We start from the raw sequence: 18,509 nt of genomic DNA on the forward strand, positions 1-18,509 counted from the left end.
CTCAGAAAGTACACAGCAATGCTCCGCAATGTGAGCATCTAGGTAGAAAACCGAGGACCCATTGTTCAAACGGTTCCCGGCAATGAGGAGCCGCTGCGGCTCACGATTGGATTGGATTGTAAAACGTTTATTGCCAACAGTCTGAAGGGCATATAGGCCCCCCGCCTAAAAGACGGCCAGAAGGTCTTGGCTCCTGGCGGCGTCTTCGGCCAGTTGGACGACTTTTGTTTGAGTCTCCGGATCGGAGCTGAGTAGGAGAGCCTCCCATTGTTCAAGTGACTTTATTTTTTGTCCCTCCAGGGGGGCAAAAGGGAATTTCCAGAGAATATGGTTGAGATCCGCTTTGGCCTTACATTGCTTACACTCGTTTGAATATTGTCCCGGATAATAACGACTACACATAACCGGGTTCGGAAACGTATAAGTTTGGAGAAGGCGCCAAGAGGTGGCCTGACTCTTTGTCAATGATTTATCAGCAGCGGGGTACTTTGTTCGATTGAGCCTATAATGTTGCGTGATTTCTCTGTAACCTACAAGACGATCCCTGTCTGCGAAGCCCTCGGTATGGCCACTGGCTCGGAAAGCAAGACCTCGAGCCAGTTCGTGAGCTGCTTCATTTCCAGCCAGGGATGCGTGTGCAGGTGTCCAGACTATGAGAATTTTGCGGTCGTCCCTTGCAGTCCGCAGGATTCCGTTCGTCAGAGGGGAGACCCTCCCCTTGGCAAAGTTCATCACTGCTACCTTTGAGTCACTGACTATCATTGACGCATCCGTGCCCACTATTGCAAGTGCGATGGCGGCTTCTTCTGCAATTTCGGGACTGTCCGTCGTGATCGAAGCGCCGACTCGGAGATATGTCTCGGCGCTAGCTACCGCTATCACCATTCTCCCCCTCCCGCAATTAGCTGCGTCCACGTAGGCCACGTCTTCTATCGGATAGTTTTTGAAACATTTGCCGAGGGCTTCAGCCCGTTTCTCTCTGCGATCCTTGTGGTGGACGGGATGCATGTTTTTCGGTAGTGGTGGGATCATCAGCCTATCGCGCACGCTCTTAAGCATGTCCACTTTCGGACCTCGCTGACTCTCGTAATTTATTCCTAGTTTCGCGAGGATTTGCCTGCCTGTAACGCTTCCCGACAGCCTTTCGTACTGCGAGACTGTCACGCCTTCCACAATTTCATCCAATGTGTTGTGAAGACCTAGTTCTAAATGTTTTGCGGTGGGAGTCCGAATTGGTAAACCCAGCGCCTGCTTGACACTTCTGCGAATGATCCCTTCCAGCTTGGACTCACGAAACATTTTTTTTAGAGCACTTCCGTATGGGTTTCAGTAGAGAGACATAGGGGTGGCATAAAAAAAAGACACATACCTACGGATACAACTTGAAAAACAATCTTTTCGTCCCTTCTCTCGGATTTCAAAGTGGCGTCCTCCCTTGTTGTTGTTTTGAACAACCTAAGTTGTCGGTAAGGAGTTCCGGTGTCGCGAACATCCTTCATCAACGATTGTAGTCTGGAAGAAGTTAAAATTGCTCACCCGTTACTTTGTTGGTCTTTGTGCCCATTGCCTCATGGGGTCGTTCTTCCGCCACCGGCTTCTCTTCGGATCCGCTCGCCGGTGCATTGAGCTGCTCTTTCGAAGGAGCTGACGTCTTCCCCTTGGAGCTCTTCTTGGAAGGCTCCCGCCCGCCGCCATGGACGGACGCTTTCCTGACGGGCTCGCGTCTTGTCCGTCGGGCGTACGTTTCTTTTTCCCGGTCATCTGGCAAGGTTGCACTGTATGGCGATCACGGATAATTGAAATGTCTTTGGCAAGTAACAGCGCGGCAGAGGGCTGCACATTAAGAATTGGGGTTCCTGATGACGGCCCGTTACAAGACACAAACGACGAGCACTCTATAGGTAATCAAGGCACGTGTGTTCACATGTTGGACTGATTTGTCTGTTGGATATGTGATTATTTACTTCATGAATGAGATCCCCTAAATGTACGTTCTTCTGGCACATCGCGATCTGTTTATTACCTGCCGCGTCCTGCCCTGTCCTGTCCTGTCCTGCATGGTGATCAATTTCCCATCCAAAGAGAAAAGGCTGGATGGCTCGGGCCATAGTGCCAAAGTTCCGCTTTTTGAGATCTCTTCTTGGTATGACGTAATGCCTGGTACCTGGCATAATGCTCAGTGAGTCCAAAAACTTGGCTGCGGTTTGACCAGTGTCCATCCCGAGTGTAATTGTGGAAGCAACGGCACGGGAATCACAATGGCGACGCCATCTCAAGGGGGCACTTTGACTGTCTAAAATGCGAGGAGGCGAAAGCGTTTCGCACCCCTTTGACTGCCTGTATGGCACTGGTGACGTCACCACTGGATGACATGTACACGTAGTTAAGCACTAATTGCTAAGGGATAACCAATTACTAGTTAATGGCTAATTACTGATTAGTTACTAAATATTAATTAACTGCAACATAATGACGGCCCCGCCGCGGTGGCTCAGTGGTTACGCCACTCGGCTTCTGACCCAAAATACGCTGGTGCGATCCCGGCCGCGGTGGCCGAATTTCGATGGAGGCGAAATTCTAGAGGCCCGTGTACTGTGCGATGTCAGTGAACGTTAAAAAACCCCAGGTGGCCGAAATTTCCGGAGCATTTCACTACGGCGTCTCTCATAGCCTCAGTCACTTTGGGACATTAAACCCCAATAAACCAAACTAATCCAACCTACTTAATGACGCTTAAGCATCGGCTTTAGGAGTGGAACGCGACAGCGTGTTGTAGCGCTGCCAGGGAGTCCACGCAACATCGCCACCCGTTCGGCGCGATGCCTTGCGCTTTGAACGCAACGCTTTTTAGGGAAAGGAAATAGTGCAGTAATTCTCTCTCCTCTCGGTGCACACCTGAACCGCTAAGAGGGCCGTAATGAAGAAAATGGAAATTCTATTTAAAGAAATGAAATTACGCAGTAACTGTATGAACACACCCACAGACAGGTTACTAGGCCTGGGCCTCCACAACACGATCGGGGAACTGGTGGAGGCCCACCGACAGGCCCAATACATCAGGCTCACACAAACCTCCACAGGTCGGTATATCCTGGACTCCCTCGGAATCAGAATACCGGCCAACGACCCAACCCTCCTCGCCATCCCACGACCCCTTCACCAGGAGCTCCTCATCAGACCGCTCCCGAGGAATATGCACCCGTCCCACCATGAGCAGCGCCGCAGAGCCCGTGCGAAGGCACTCCATCGAGCGTACGGCCCCGAGCCGGACGCCGTATGGGTGGACGCTGCCTGCACGGGTGATGAAGCGACAGCAGCTGTGGTGGACTCCTCTTTATCCGCCCTTCTCACACTACCTCTCCCTCCAGACACCTCCCCAGAAGCTGCAGAGGAAGCCGCCATTGCACTTGCTATCACCCGCACGGAAGCCCGGTTCATTTTAAGTGATTCTAAAACTGCGATTCTAAATTTTGCTCGAGGCCGAGTCCATGTCCCTGCTTTTGGCATACTAGACTCGCCCGATGCACCCCCGCCCCGCAAAGTGGAGCTGATATGGGTGATCGCGCACTCCGGGAATCCCGGAAACGAGGCCGCCAACCTTTTAGCCCGAGGTTCTTTAAACCGGGCTCAGGTGCGCTCGGATCGTGGATTCACGAAGGAGCGCAGGTACTCATTCAGCGGGCTGACGCAGGCCTACAGAGCCTCACGCCAGCTCTACCCCCCGCCCCACCCCTCCCTAGATAACAAACACGCAACGCTCTGGCGCAGACTACAGACACACTCTCTTCCCTCACCCCTTACCCTAGCCCACTATCATCCCTCCTTCCCCACTCTGGCATGCGCCCTATGTCCAGAACCCTTCGCCTCTTCCCTCCACATCCTTTCCCTCTGCCCGGCGGACCCTCCCCCGCGGGACCTAAAGAACCTCAAGACTTGGGACGACTGGGAGACCCTGGTGCGCTCGGAGGACCCGGCCGTGCAGGCCATCGCCACCGGCCGTGCTGCCAGTGTTATGGACCTTCGAAACATAAACACTTGAGTGCAGTGGGGTCGTGCGGGGACCCTGGGGCGTGCCCCGAATTCCTTGTACAATAAAGTTTTCTCTCTCTCTCTCTCATATCTCGGTGGACACCCGTCATCCCATTGTAGAAGAAGGGAGGAAGTGGAAAGAAAAAAAAAGAAAGAGGGGCCGTAAGGAGGCGAATGAAAATTGTGTTTGAGGAAAGGAAATTACGCAGTAACTCTCACGCTCGCACCTCGCACATGCGCTGTTGGGGCTCTGAGGGGCTCCGCGAAATCGCTCACAACTAGCGTAGTGTTGCTTCCGCAACAAACGGCCAAAAGTGGCGGAGGCGGTACCTTGGAAAGCGACAAAGGCCGGTGGAAGCTCGCAAGCTCAGAAAACACATATGCTAAAGGTGGTGGTGGTGAAAACTTTTAATTTCTAAAATAGAGTTTGGGAGTCACAGAGTGGCCACGCTACATGGTCGGCGTCCCTAGTCCGGGACACCGCATGACAATGCCCCGTCTCTAGCCCGTTTCACCAGAGCCCTTTGGGACTCAAGCGAGGAGCAGTTGACAAGGGCAGTCTCCCATGCCTCTCTGGAAGGGGTAGGGGAAGGGGGGAGGTGGGGATTTTGAGTACATGCCCACACCATGTGGAAGATATCAAGGTCTCCCCACAGTGTGGGCATCACCCATCCGTGTTAGGATCGTAATGCTTTAAGATTGCAGGACAGAGTAGAGTACCTGTCTGCAGGCGCCTTAAAGTTCGCTCCTCCGTCTTACTCAGCCCCTTTGCAGGGGCCGGGAAAAGGCGGTGGATGTCGCTATAATGCGTTATAATTTCCTTGAATCGCAGCAGCGGCTGGTTAGTCTCCGAGCCAGAAGAGCTGGGATGAGGAGCCCGGTGAGTAAGCGCTCGGGCAGCCGCGTCAGCGGCCTCATTACCTCGTAAGCCCTGGTGGCCAGGAGCCCAAATGATTCTTTTGGGTGTTGGATCAGTGGCAGTCCGTCTTAGAATGAAAGCAGCTAAGGGGGAGATCTCCCCTGCCAAGTAATGATCACATGCTTTTCGGGAGTCCGTAATGATGATTCTCGAATTGGCGTGGGCGGCAGCAAGCGCTATCGCTACTTCCTCGGCTCGCATTGAATTCGGGGCTCGAAAAGAGAGTCCATCAACGTGCATTTCCTGGTGAACGACAGCGGCCGTGTAAAATCCCGTGGGCGATGGGCCTGCTACGTCTACATAATATACACCGGGTCGGGAGCCGTGTTGTCTCTCAAGAGCCCGAGCCCGCGCTTGTCGCCTGTTTACGTGCATGTCGGTGTCCATGTTACGGGGGAGCGGGGAGACCCAGAGCATATGGCGCCACAGTACTGGGATACGCTCCGCCTCCTCTGGAGTGCAGTCGTGTTGGATGTGTAAGCGGTTTAGCAGGCGGCGCCCAGGGGCCGTCTGCATGAGCCGCGTGTATTGGTTCACGAGGTGGGCCTCCCGCAGCTCCTGGTAGGAGTTTAGCACCCCCAATGCCTTGAGTTTGGCATTAGAGGTAGTCACCGGGAGATCCAGGGCTCGCTTAGTTGCCTTGCGGATGACAGCGTCTATTCGCGCCTCGTCTTGCTTAGTAGTGCGGAGATATGGCACGGCGTAGAGGATCCGGCTAGTCACGAAGGCATAGACGAGCCGAAGCGCGTCCCTGCCCCGCAGACCGCCCCGCTTGTTGGAAACGCGGCGGATCATGCGCCCTACCTGTTCGCCTACTCTCTTGAGTTTCAGAATGGTGGAGTCCGGTCTGAGTCTGTGGTGAATGAAAAGGCCCAGAATACGGAGCTCCTCCACCTCTCTAATAGGACCTCCTGACAGAGAGATGTGAATTGCTGTCCTATCCTTTGGGTTCGCTCTGACATGCAAAAGCTCTGATTTCGCTGGAGCACATTGGAGCCCACAGTCAATGGCATACGCATCGACTATGGAAGCGGCCTGCTGAAGGCGGGCCTCCATGTCCCCAAGGCTCCCCTCAGTGGTCCAAATTGTAATGTCATCTGCATACAACGCGTGTTGAATGCCTTCCACCCGGGCCAGTTGGCTTGGGAGGTGCATCATAGCTATGTTGAACAGGAGCGGTGATAACACCGCTCCCTGAGGTGTACCCCGTGTTCCCATCATGTAAGGGCCGTATTCCTCGCCCTCAATCCGAAGAAAGGCCTGGCGATTAGTCAAGAAATTTCTTACATACGCGTAGGCCCTAGCCCCACAATCGGTAGAACTCAAGTTGGCCAGGATGCTTCCGTGTTTAACATTGTCGAAAGCTCCTTTCAGATCAAGGGCGAGGATGGCTTTGTCATTGTGTTGCATAGTTGTGGGTCGTATTACATCCCTGTGCAGCTGGAGAAGGACATCCTGTGCAGACATGTGGGGGCGAAACCCGAACATGGTAACTGCAAAGAAGCCCTTACTCTCCAGGTATGGAGAGAGGCGATCCCGAACCATCGTCTCCATAAGCTTGCCCGCACATGAGGTCAGTGATATGGGCCTCAGGTTGTCCGTATTCACGGCCTTACCTGTTTTAGGGATAAACGTCACAAGTGACGTTTTCCACTCGGGAGGGAGTGGACGACCGTCCCAGATCTGGTTGATGTATTCTAATAAATGGAGGTAGGCTGAGTCCGGTAGGTTCGCCAACAGGTTCACTGTTATGTGATCCCGTCCCGGAGCCGTACCCCGGCGCATTTTCGCTAAGGCCGCCTTAAGGTCGTGCAACTCAAAAGGGGCATCAAGTGTTTCATTAGGCCTGCCAGAGTACATGTACTCAGGCCCAGGCGGGTCCTCCGTACGACAAAGATATCTGTCGCACAGAGTGTCCGCAAGCTGCGCCGTCGTACCTTGATACCCTTGCAGAGCCCGCCGGAGCTGCTTTTGCGTCTCCCCTCTCGTTTGAGAGGGGTCGATTAGACTGCGAAAGAGACGCCACGTCCCCTTCGAGCTCATCTGATTAGCTGCGGCGTCGCAGCGTGCTATCCAATTTGAATCTGAGAGTTCGGCAGCATACGCTGCAGCTTGCTCTGTGAGTTTGACTATGCGGTCGCGTAATTTGCGATTAGTTTTCTGCTTTTTCCACCGTTTAGTTAAGCTCCGGCGCGCCTCCCACAAATGCAGGAGGTGGGTGTCCACTGCGGGGATCTCTTCGGTGGTTTGTAGTGTTGTGACGTGTTGTTTCTGAATGTTGTATATGTGGTTAGCCCACTCCGCGTAGCCGCCGGAAAATAGTACGGGAGGGATAGTGTGATTTCGGAATTTGTGCCAATCGGTCAGCTTGGCCTGACCCCATTTTTTGCGCGCTGCCTTCGCCATGAGTGTAATCCGGAGAAGGAGGTGATCGCTGCCTAGAGAATCTCCCAAGTTCTCCCAAGCAGCCGCTCTAGCATTTTTGACGAGAGAAAGGTCTGGACACGTGTCGCGGGTTACCGAATTCCCCACTCGGGTGGGATACGCCGGGTCCGTGAGCAACGTGAGGCTGAGTGTGGAGATGAGCTCCGCCAGCTTACGTCCTCTTGCCTGTTCGAAGTGGTAGCCCCAATGAAGGCTGGGAGCATTGAAGTCTCCAACGATCACTAGAGGCTCTTTGGCTGCCATTTTTATCGCGCGAAGGAAGATTTCATTAAAAGTTACGCGCGGCTTATGCGGAGGGCAGTATATGTTGAGGATATGTATTGACGGGTCGCGGCGTGTGAGAGGCAGTACCCGGACCATTGTGTATTCTTGCTCGGTACTCAAGTCTAAGTCGACCTGAACCCCGGTGTAAGCCTTATTCACCAGGATGCACGTAGAGGGGCCCCCCTGAAAGGTGCTGTAGCCTGATAATTTAGCATCTATGCCGGGCTCCTGCAGGGCAACGAGTGCCGGCATGTCACCTAGGGACTGCAGGTAGAGCTGGAGGTGTGACCGTTTTTTCCAAGCCCTGAAACCCCTGCAGTTCCATTGAATGATTTGGAATTTTTCAAGGTTTTTATCATTCCTATTAGATGTGCTAGCCATGTTGTTCTATTTATTTACGGGGGAGCGGTCTAGCTCTGGCCGGGAGCCAGCGCAACCCCAGCGAGAGGCCGCACCGACCCAACAGCTGCCGAGCCTGAACCGTGTTCCTTCGCTGCCTGGCGGGAGGCTGTCTTACGTTTGAGGTGAAGGGAATCGGAGCTAGTGGCGTTCTGAATTTGGGTGCTGACCCAGGGCTGCACGGCTTTAAGGACCGAGTCAGTGACCTGGGCCATAAGGTCGGGAAGTGCTTGCGTTAAAGCTGCCTTGAACATGTCCTGGAAGGACTCGCGGACTGCTGACATGATTTGATTCGGGAGGGCCGCCACTTGCTCCTCCAGTTGCTCGGTTTGGCGCTGCAGTGCCTCTAGGCCGGCGACGCGACCAGCTGATCCAACTACCGTGTCCCCGCTCTGCCGCGAGACGCTAGTGAGGCAAGATGTTACGGATGATCCGTCATCCTCGTCATCTGGCTCAGCTTCTTGCATTGGTTCGGATGACCCGGCCTGTTTGGCCTCTAATTCCTGAATTTTGCGCGCTAGAATTTGGTTCTGGCGCCTGAGCTCCTCTACCTGCTGCTGTAGGGCGGTTTCGGTAGGGGAGGGACGGGTAGGGGAGGGACGGGTAGGGGGCCCAGAGACTGCCCTACTCCAACTGCTCACCTGTGATTGGACGGGTGCCAAGGGCGGGAAGTCCCTGGCGTTGAGGACCGGGGGCATCGCCTGGGTCGCGGACTTGACAGGTTTCGATGTGCCGGGTTTGGCCTTGATTTCCTGATCGGCTGGCGCTTTCTTGGCCTTGGGCGGAGGACCCTGCTTGGGCCCCGTCTTTGTCTTCGGTTTCGATCCGGATGGGGAGCTCGGTTTGATGGCTTTCCGGAACCGCCCAGCACAGCCAGGAGCTCCGGTAGGGTGGCCACCTCCGCAGATGAGGCAGCTCGGAACACAGTCATGTTCCGCCAGGCCGTCAGGAGTGGCATCGGGAACCTGGACTCCACAGCGTTTGCAGCGTCCCGGCTGCGGTCGCGGGCACGCATCGGCCCGATGGCCCACTGTGCCACAGCGGTGGCATGCTGGCACTGTTTTCTTGTACAGGCGAACAGGGAGCCGTTCGTAGCTGTACAACACCGTCCGTGGCACCTTGGTCCCCGCGAAGGTGATCACCGCAACCGGGGTTCCCCCTAGCTTGCGCACAGACACCACATTTTGTTCCGCACTGAGTTTTCTTTTAACGCTTTCAGACGTTTCGTCTGCCGAAACAGTCACGACGCCTCGACAGAACGCACCGGAGAGTTTAGGGTGTCCCCGGAACGGTAGCTCGCGTTCCCCTACCGGCAGCACAATATCCCGGAGTAGCTTCTCCGCGGCGTCGACTGATTTCAGTGCACATACAAGGATGTTTTGGTCCCAAACGGGCCACACCGCAAGTCCAGCATTTGCGTCGTCCCCGAGGATGCTGCGGACTGCAGCGCCGGCTTGTCCAGGACCAAACGTTGCCTTGAGGTCGACCGTGATTCTTGGTTTCAGCACAACAACGATGTCATCTTTTTCAATGCGCGGCGTGTTCTGCGGCCGCCACCGGAGTTGCTTGGAGCTCTTCAAGGCTGCGTTCAGCGCACTCCCGCCCTGCGTATGCGCAGAGCTAGCCGATGCCTGTTGCTGGGTGGCACCAGCACCAGCGTCCCTCGATGCCGCTGCCGCGTTCTTCTTTCCGCGCCAGACGCGGATCATATCTTGTAGGTAGTCGTCCTCCGTTGGTAGAGGATCTTCGCCTTCAGTCGTATCCTCGGATTGATGGGTATCCATTGTTACGATCTGCAAGGACTGCGGGTCGTATCCGGTGACTTGATTTTGAGCCGCCAGAGCCGAGGGATCCCCGACCGGGGCCATCGCAGGCCCCGGCACCGTTAGGCTTAGCACCACCGCGGCGTGACGAAAGCTTCAAATGACCGAAAAGTGGTCGAAAATTGGCCCCACCTTAACAAACGTGGTGTAGACGGGTGCCGCTGAGGTTCCTGGAGACGATAATACCAGGCTTGCAGGGGAAAAAGTTGGTGTATCGCAATTGATTGCGATTTGTCACGGAGCCGACGCGGTATGTGACCGCTCCCGTCACCGACGCTAGCGCCCCCTCATGCTAAAGGGGCTCTATGAGGGACAATCCAATGTATTATTGCAGTAGTATTGTTTGCTGTGGTCTCGTTCAGCAATCGCGGGCCTGAGTTCAAATTCCCTTCGTTCAGAAAATTGCCAATCAAGCTCCCATACATGCGTCCACTGTCGCCATTTTTTCCCGATTAATGCTCAGGACTCTTTGCAGCTCTTTCGGAACAATCGTGGCCAAAAAAAATTACCGGCGATTACGTTACTTCCTAATGCGAAATTTGAGCGCAGAAATAAGCTGTTTCACCTTTTCGATAGATTGAGGCAAAGAAATCGAGCAACACATGTATGCGCTATCACAGAATTTTGTTTTTATTTTTCACACGTATTCCTTTAACAAAGACTCCACTAACAGTTCTTGACAGTCATGAAGGAAGCTTTGTGGTCGGAGAAATAGACTGATATATGTTCGACTTGGTACACCAATGCTTGATTCTCAAAGACGAGATCTATACAAGTGCCTCGCGAGGTTGTCACAGCCGTGGGACGCGTTACGAGCGAGAGGAACGGGATGTTCTCCCGCATAAGTGTTAGGAAATTGCTGTTTGTCTTTATGTCAACATTAAAGTCCCCCACTACTAACATCGGTGTGGATCGATGGACGGTTAATGCGAGTTGCAGGAAGTGCACGACGTCTTTCGTGAGTGCGGTAGGGGCGAAGTAGGCAGCTACTACCAGCAAGCCGTTGGGCAACTTTGCGGCGCACAGTTCGCCAACTTCATGTGACGTGCCAAACATTTCGACTGGTATTGCAGAGAGACCTGTGCGCAAGTAGATAGCGACTCCCGCCGCTCTGTTGTGGTCTCTGCGAGCACCACAGCAGTATAGGAAATCTATGATTTCGAGAGGCTCTTCGGGATCCATCCAGGTTTCAGCAAAGCAAAGTACAGAGGAATGGCGCAGAATGTGATCGTGGTGTACGTCCTTGGCATGTGCGGCAAGGGAGCGTACGTTAAGAATGTGGTTGTGAATGATGAATCAAGTGCTGCCAGCGAATGACGCGTCCATTGGCTGTCTGCGTGTGTTACTGATGTGTGGTTAACATGTTAAGCTTCGCCTGTAAGAGTGGAACGCGACAGCGTCTTGCAACGCTGCCAGGGAGTCCACAGAACGCCATCGCCAATTCGGCTGTACGCCTTGCTGGACGGTAAATTTATTTTTTGAGGAAAGGAAATGTATCTCTCTCGCATATCTGGGTGGACACCTGCACCTCGCCGTAAGGGAAAGGGGGAAGATGGGAGTGAACGAAGACGCCGTATTAGCTAGACGCGCCTTTGTTCATTCCAAACCATTCAGCTGGCATTACGGAGTGGCTAGCGTGCTCGTATCGCACTCCGGAGACCCTGGTTCGATTCCCCAACTCGACCAATTTCGTTCTCGGTTTTATTGATTTATGCGGTCTAACTAGAAAGGTTGATTAGGCTATTTCATATTTATATTATTGTATTTCTATCCACCGTGTTCTGTCATTAACCTGTCAATTGTTGGAACTGTCTAGGATGTTCGACACAACGTATATGAAACGAGCAACGTCTTACTGAGTGGGGAGGTGCGTGGTGGTGGAGGGAACGCGGCTTCGTACTTATGTTTTTTTCAGCAGCGTCTCCTTCCGCGGACGCTGTTGTCGCTGCGGCGCGCGTCTTTCTTTTCTTTTCTTCTGACCTCTTCATTCTCCTCTATATTAATTAGGCTAATTGATTAATTAAGCAATTAACTAAACTCAGTCCAACTTAGTTGCAGCATCACTATACGATCCCTTTGATTGGTTGCATGGTTACTAGCCAAAGTACAATTGGCCCCATTTGAAATTCGCGCACTGTGACGTCACGAGCATTTCGACCAATTGAAAAGCGTGACATTTGGGGGCGGAGCTGGTTACGAGGCCGACGCCGACGACGACGCGAAACCCAGGAACGGACGCCAAAGAGCTGCGCTCTAAAACAAAAACCTGTTTTGTCGTAACGCCAACAGGCGAGCAGATATATGCGCGCCTCAATAGTTCCGGATGTAGACTCCCATAGCCAAGACACAAACTTCGGGACTTTAGTGATCTTGCGACTGCCAACACTCAAGCGGCCGAAGAACGGCAACAGCTTTTCAGCAGTGCATTTGGCTTGTAACGCGAGCATTGGCATAATCGGAGCGCCCCCTCAGTACCACTGGCCAGTGCCTCTTGTAGAGTGGGCACTGGTACTGCAGGATAACCCCGGGAAAAGCACTTGTGGGGTATAACGCCCCGAAGCGATCGACACATGGGCTATGAGGGACGCCACAGTGATGTGCTCCGCAGTAATTGAGAACTGAAGTGCACCTTATTAGATAAGTAGGCCGCTGCCTCCACTGCCACCATTCTGCCGCGAATGCTAATTAGCGTACACACCCCCACACACATAGACGACAGGCATGGAGCTGAGCTGCTACAATCAATGGCGTTCTCCGGCCTTCTAACTGCCCCCCATGCCTGTCGGCCAGAAAAAGTCGCCCGCTCACCGCCGATGCGTCGCTTCTAGAGCCCGAGAAGGGACGATGCCAGGCCGGAACAGGGCAGGACGAAGAGTTATGGGTGAGCCGGGTTGTACACTGTGAGTGCACCGCAGGACAGGTCATCTTCTGCTTTGCCTCGAGAGCACCCGCTCGCATAACCGTAGCGCGTGCTCGGCGAGCAGAGCGTGCTTGGCTGTTCCCTCTTTCATCTCACATGGCAGTTGAGCGTTCGGTGCAGAAATAAATGACACTAAAAATTTCGTCAAGAAATCCCTCTGATCGCTGATAACGAGATGCAAAGCATGCATATAACAGGTGTTCCGTTCAACACATAAGCGACTTTTATGCTTTATGGGGGTATAACGTCCCAAAGCTATTCAGGCTATGAGGGACGCCGTAGTGGACGACACCGGATAATTTCGACCACCTGGGGTTCTTTAACGTGCACTGACATCGCACAGCACACGGGCCTCTAGAATTACACCTCCATCGAAATCCGACCGCCACAGCCGGGATCGAACCCGCGTGTTTCGGGTCAGTAGCCGAGCGCCATAACCACTGAGCCAACGCGACGGATCACACATAATAGGAGCACGCATCTTGAGACATATCGTTGGCCGCTCTTGCGACAATTTGTGCACATGCACCGCAGGAAGACGTAGGTCAGTGATCTTTTCTGGGGGCTGTTTACCGCGCTATTCTGGCACCATGCCCCCGCGGAACGATTGCCGTATTTGTACATCGCGAGAAAAAAATTGGTGGAGTACCCGCCGCGGTGGCTCGGAAACTCAGAATTCGAATCGCTAAGCTTACTATTCCAGCGGAACAATACGGATGGAACCTCGCTCGCACCAACTGGTTCACAAAGTGCGAATCCCACAAAGGCCACCTTAGCACCAAGGCCACGTGGAACCTTCTCCGATGCCTAATTGACCCTCCGAAAGCGAAGAGTGAACAACACAGAAATTTGCATCGAGCCCTACAGAGCTTTCAGGGCACGGATCACGAACTCGTGGATAAACTAACGCGTCGCTATATCTGCACTGCGAGAGATCCACAACCCTAAAATAAGGTGTACCAGGGGGAACCGAAAGAAAACCTAAATAGAGACTTCACTTTGGAGGAAATCATTGCAGCACTAGCAGCTATGCGCCGATGCACAGCCCCGGGACAGGACAAAATTAGGGTCGGACTTCTGGACAACCTCAGCACAGAGGCTCTGCAGTAACTCACGGATTATATAAACGAATGCTGGTGCACCGGCACCATTCCTCAAGCATGGAAAACAGCCAATGTACACTTCATCGCGAAGCCCGCCAAGAAAATCAGCATTGAAAACCTGCGCCCCATGTACCTAACATCGTGCACAGGCAAACTCATGAAAAAGGCAGTTCACGCCCGTCTCTCCAACTATCTTGCGGACAACAAGCCACACACGATGTTTGGATTCAGGGCACACTTGTCCACCCATGATGTGCTTCTGCAAATGAAACGCGAAGTCATTGATACCTCAAGCACAAACAGTAATCGAGCGCTTCTAACCCTCGACCTCCAGGCAGCGTTTGACATTGTCAAACACTCCATAATCCTCAACAACCTCCACTGTACAAATTGTAGCCAGCGAGCCTACTCGTAAATCTGTGATTTCCTTACGGACAGAACCGTCGACATCAGCACCGGCACAAAACAAACAACGCAAGAGAAGATGGGCACGAGGGACACTGCGCAAGGGACAGTACTATCCCCACTTCTCTTCAACATTGCACTCCTAAATCTCCCACCTCTTCTCAATCAGGTACAGGGCATACGCCACGCCCTGTACGCTGATGATATAACCATCTGGACAACCACGGGAAGTATGGGAATGATTGAAGAACAACTACAAACCGCGGCGACAACAGTTCAAAATTATGCCCGGGCGTGTGGACTAACGTGCTCACCCGAAAAATCCGAACTGATAGTCTTCCGTCAACGCAAGAATCAAGACACCATCAATATCCGCGTAGACAACTCACCCATCAAGGAAGTTCAGACCATGAAGATACTGGGTCTGCACATAAATAATTCAGACATGGCAGTTCCACGAAACACACACACACAAGACAGGTTGCGGGACGAGAGCAAACTTACAACTGATTTTATTCAATAAGCAAAGCACATATTTAAAGGAAGAAAATAGAATGCACTTTGAGCATGCGTATCGAAATTATACATCATGTGGCAATCTGTAGCGTACCAAGGTCTGAACTTACATCGTCTTATCGAGAAAGGCTACCTCACTATTGTACAGTGCAACCGAAGAATCACTGATGCATGCTCGTCCTCTTTTCTTTATGAAATACGCTTCCATCACTTCACGTGCAATTGAATCTCGACTCTCGCCCAGAACTCTAATCTCATTAAGCCGTGGCCGACAGTGACTGCAGGACAGGCAATGCTTTGCCAAATTTGATCCCTCCCCCGTTGTTAGCGATAACCAATGTTCCCGTGCACGATCGTTAAAGCAGCGTCCAGTCTGGCCTACGTACGTTTTTCCACAAGTCAGTGGTATTTCGTAGACAACTCGGACGGCATAGCTTTGCCAGTTTGGACGGTACTGTGAACGCCATTGGCGCATTTTACTTTCCCGCCACCTTCTTCAGGTTGTGTGACACCTTGTGCACGTACGGCATGACTACTGGTCTTGCTTTGCTTTCAACCCTTTGCCGCGCTTTCCCTTTCATCTTTTGCAGTAGCGTCTCAGCCACAGCCGCTACGGTCGCACAGGGGAACCCGGCAGATAAAAGCCTGTCGACCTGATCAATAAAACTTTCCTGCATTCTGTGAGGACACGATTTCATGAGGGCAGAGTCTAGACACAGAGCAGCAATCCCTCTCTTAACAGTTTTTGAGTGCTCCGAAATATAGGGTAACAGACCTTTTTCGGCTCTGGGACGGTACAACTAGCACACACCATTGTTCGAGAAGATCATGTGGATATCTAAAAACTGCAGGCAGTCCCCTGAAGGCATTTCAAGAGTAAAAGTTAGACTTTTACCATGTTGCGTGAACTGAAATAAAAGCTCATTCACCATATCGTAGGTCGTCATAGCGTGGTGGTTGCTTAAAAGAACTAAAAAATCATCCACGTACCTAAAAATTTTAAAACCTTCCTGCCATCTGGGGAAGTTGTCAGTGACTGGTCAAGACGTGATAAAAAGATGTTGGTTAGTACAGGTGCTACACATGAACCAATACATATGCCTTGGTTCAAAAACCTCAAAAACATCAAAAACCTCGACATCATAATCAGAACAGCCTACAAGAAGGCCCTGGAACTCCCTCTTGCGACATCGACGGACCGGCTCTTGCGACTGGGTGTGCACAACACGATATATAAGCTGATAGAGGCACACCTTACGGCGCAGGTGGTACGTACGGCTCTCCACTATTCGGACTGGCCGACAAGCCCTGAGGGATTTAAACATGAATTGCCCCCGACAGCTAGACACCAAAATCGACACATCAGCCTCATGGAGAAGACAACTCAAGGCAGCTCCACTACCCAGGAATATGCACCCCGATTTTCGCCGGTCAAGACGACAAGCTCGAGCCGAAGCCATTAAATAGCACTGCGGCGGGCGCGAGGGCGTGTTCTATGTCCATGCTGCGGGTCCCGCGCAGGGAATGACGGTCGTCGCAGTAGTGCACCAAACTAAAACAGTGGACGGACTAGTACTGGCTAGCCAGGACATACTGGCTGCGGAAGAAGTGGCGATTGCTCTAGGTGCAACACACACAAGCTCAGAATACATTCTCAGATTCACAGACAGCGTATCGCAATTACCTCAGGAGCAGGGTCGCACCGCTAGCTAGCACTTAAGATCCTGCAAGATAGCTGCACCCGTGGCTACCAACCCACACAAAAAACACCTAATATGGGTAGCAGGTCATCAGGGCATCCCAGGGAACTAGAGCGCACATGCTTCAGCCCAAGCATTTCTCCCCCGGGCGGCCAGTACGAATGCCATGGAAACTCCTACCCCACTGCTAATTTACAATGACATACTTCAGCACTTAAGATTATCCCGTCGCGTCTGCCCTCCGCCGGCTAAGACACTAGATAAAGGGGAGGAACAACACCTCCGAAAGCTACAGACCAACACTTACAACAACCCACGAAGACTACATGCCATAGACTCGGAGTCATTTGAGAGAGAGAGAGAGAGAGAGAGAGAGAAGAAACTTTATTGAACAAGGACGGTTACAGGGGAGGGTGAGGGATGGGAGGAAGAGGAGGCGATCTCAGCCCAGCTGCTTACCTGTTTGTCGTGTTGAGGCGCTGATGCCCGGGCGTCGCCAGCGCCAATTGTCTTGAGGGCCGCGAAGTGGCCAGTGTCTCTGCCGCTGGGCGGTGGAGGCGCCGTCTTCTTCCCGGGCGCTGGCTTCACCGACGGTGAAGAAGGTGACGATGTCTTGTGGTCGGTGCCGAGAGCACCACGCGGCGTTCCGCCACCGGAACCTGGTTTTGAATGACTTGGCTGCTTGCCAGGTCGCTGGTTTTTTGGCATCTCTGGGCGTTTAGTCTTGGGGCCATACACCTTGAGCTGCCGGAATTTTCCCGTGCAGTCACGGGAGTTGGTAGCGTGGGCTTGCCCACAGACTGCACAGGGCAGAGTACATTCATGCGGCGCCTTGACTCCGTCGACGGTCGGCGCCGTTTGGCCACACCGGCCGCACTTTTCATCCGGCAGGGGCAGGTGTCTTCTGCTCGGTGGCCCACAGTGCCGCACCGTACGCAGGCCGGAATGGTTCTCTTGTACGCACGCACAAGGGTCACCTCAGAGTTATAATGCACATATCGCGGCACCACTTTTCCCACGAAGGTGAGCGACGCGACGTCGGATTTGCCAAGCTTGCGGATATCGGCAAGCTCTCCAGCACGCCACTGTATCTTGTTTTGGAGGGACTCACTGGTCTCGTGCTTGGCCACGGTGATGACGCCGCGGCACACGTCTCCAGTGAGTTTCAACTGGCCGTACATGGAGAGCTGGCCCTTCGGTGATGTTAGTTGAAAATCCCGCAGAAGCTTGTCCGCGACGTGCGGATCTCTGGTGCCTGCGACGATCAGGTTTTGCTCCCATGTGGGGAGCAGGCTGAGGGATGCTGCGGCCTTGGCGCCCAAGTAGGCCGCGAACGCTGCTCCCAGCTCGCCATGTTGGTAGACATCCCTGAGAGCGACGGTCACCCGGGGCTTCAGGATGATGACGATGTCTTCTGGATGAAGACGCGGCAGTGGCTTTGGTTTCCAAGAGGGTCCGGTCTTAGACTGGGCCCCTCCGTGAAGCGCTGCAGCGCGCGCAGGAGCGTCGTGCCGTGTTGAGCGGCCTGCCGACGTGGCGTCCGCTTTCTTGGAGGCGGCGCCCGCTTGCGGGAGCGGCGTTCCACTAGTTTGAAGAGACTCGGGTTCTCGATGGGCGCAGAATCCGGACTCTCAGGCGTTGGAGTTGAAGGAACCTCGGACGAGGTGATGGCGTCCGGGTCGTAGCCGCGTTGTACTTTTTGGGCAGCCATCTTGACACGGGTGGGCGACTCACTCACGGCCGAGTGTCGACGTAGGCGTTAGGCCTAGCGCCGTCGCCACGAAACGCAAGTGAGGATCGGCCCTAAAATGCGCAAATGTTTCCCCACCTGTGTGTGAGTGGTGTCCACAGGTAGCTGTCGATTTCGCGAAGACAGACGCGGCTGTGTTGACGGGGTTCCGGCTGAGGAACCGTGGCTCCAGCCAAAAGTTGGCGGAGGCGATGCGCTGTACGTCCACTCGCTCCGCGCGCTCACAGCGCCCTCCC

At 53.5% G+C, this 18,509-nt stretch overlaps 1 pseudogene across 1 annotated transcript in view; it reads right to left on the reverse strand.

Annotated features, from left to right (window-relative positions):
* The window catches only part of LOC149346527 (membrane metallo-endopeptidase-like 1), a 29,932-nt pseudogene extending 12,816 nt beyond the window's left edge, over positions 1-17,116 (reverse strand). The window contains exons 1-2 of the transcript XR_016292090.1: positions 16,983-17,116; positions 1,537-1,775 (exon numbers count right to left, since the gene is read on the reverse strand). The product of XR_016292090.1 is annotated as a membrane metallo-endopeptidase-like 1 (transcript). The remainder of the gene's footprint in view (positions 1-1,536; positions 1,776-16,982) is intronic.
* Positions 17,117-18,509: the final 1,393 nt, after the last annotated feature.

Source organism: Amblyomma mixtum, chromosome 4 (genome assembly GCF_055824585.1).
Source record: "Amblyomma mixtum isolate Tamu chromosome 4, ASM5582458v1, whole genome shotgun sequence".
Lineage (NCBI taxonomy): Eukaryota > Metazoa > Arthropoda > Arachnida > Ixodida > Ixodidae > Amblyomma > Amblyomma mixtum.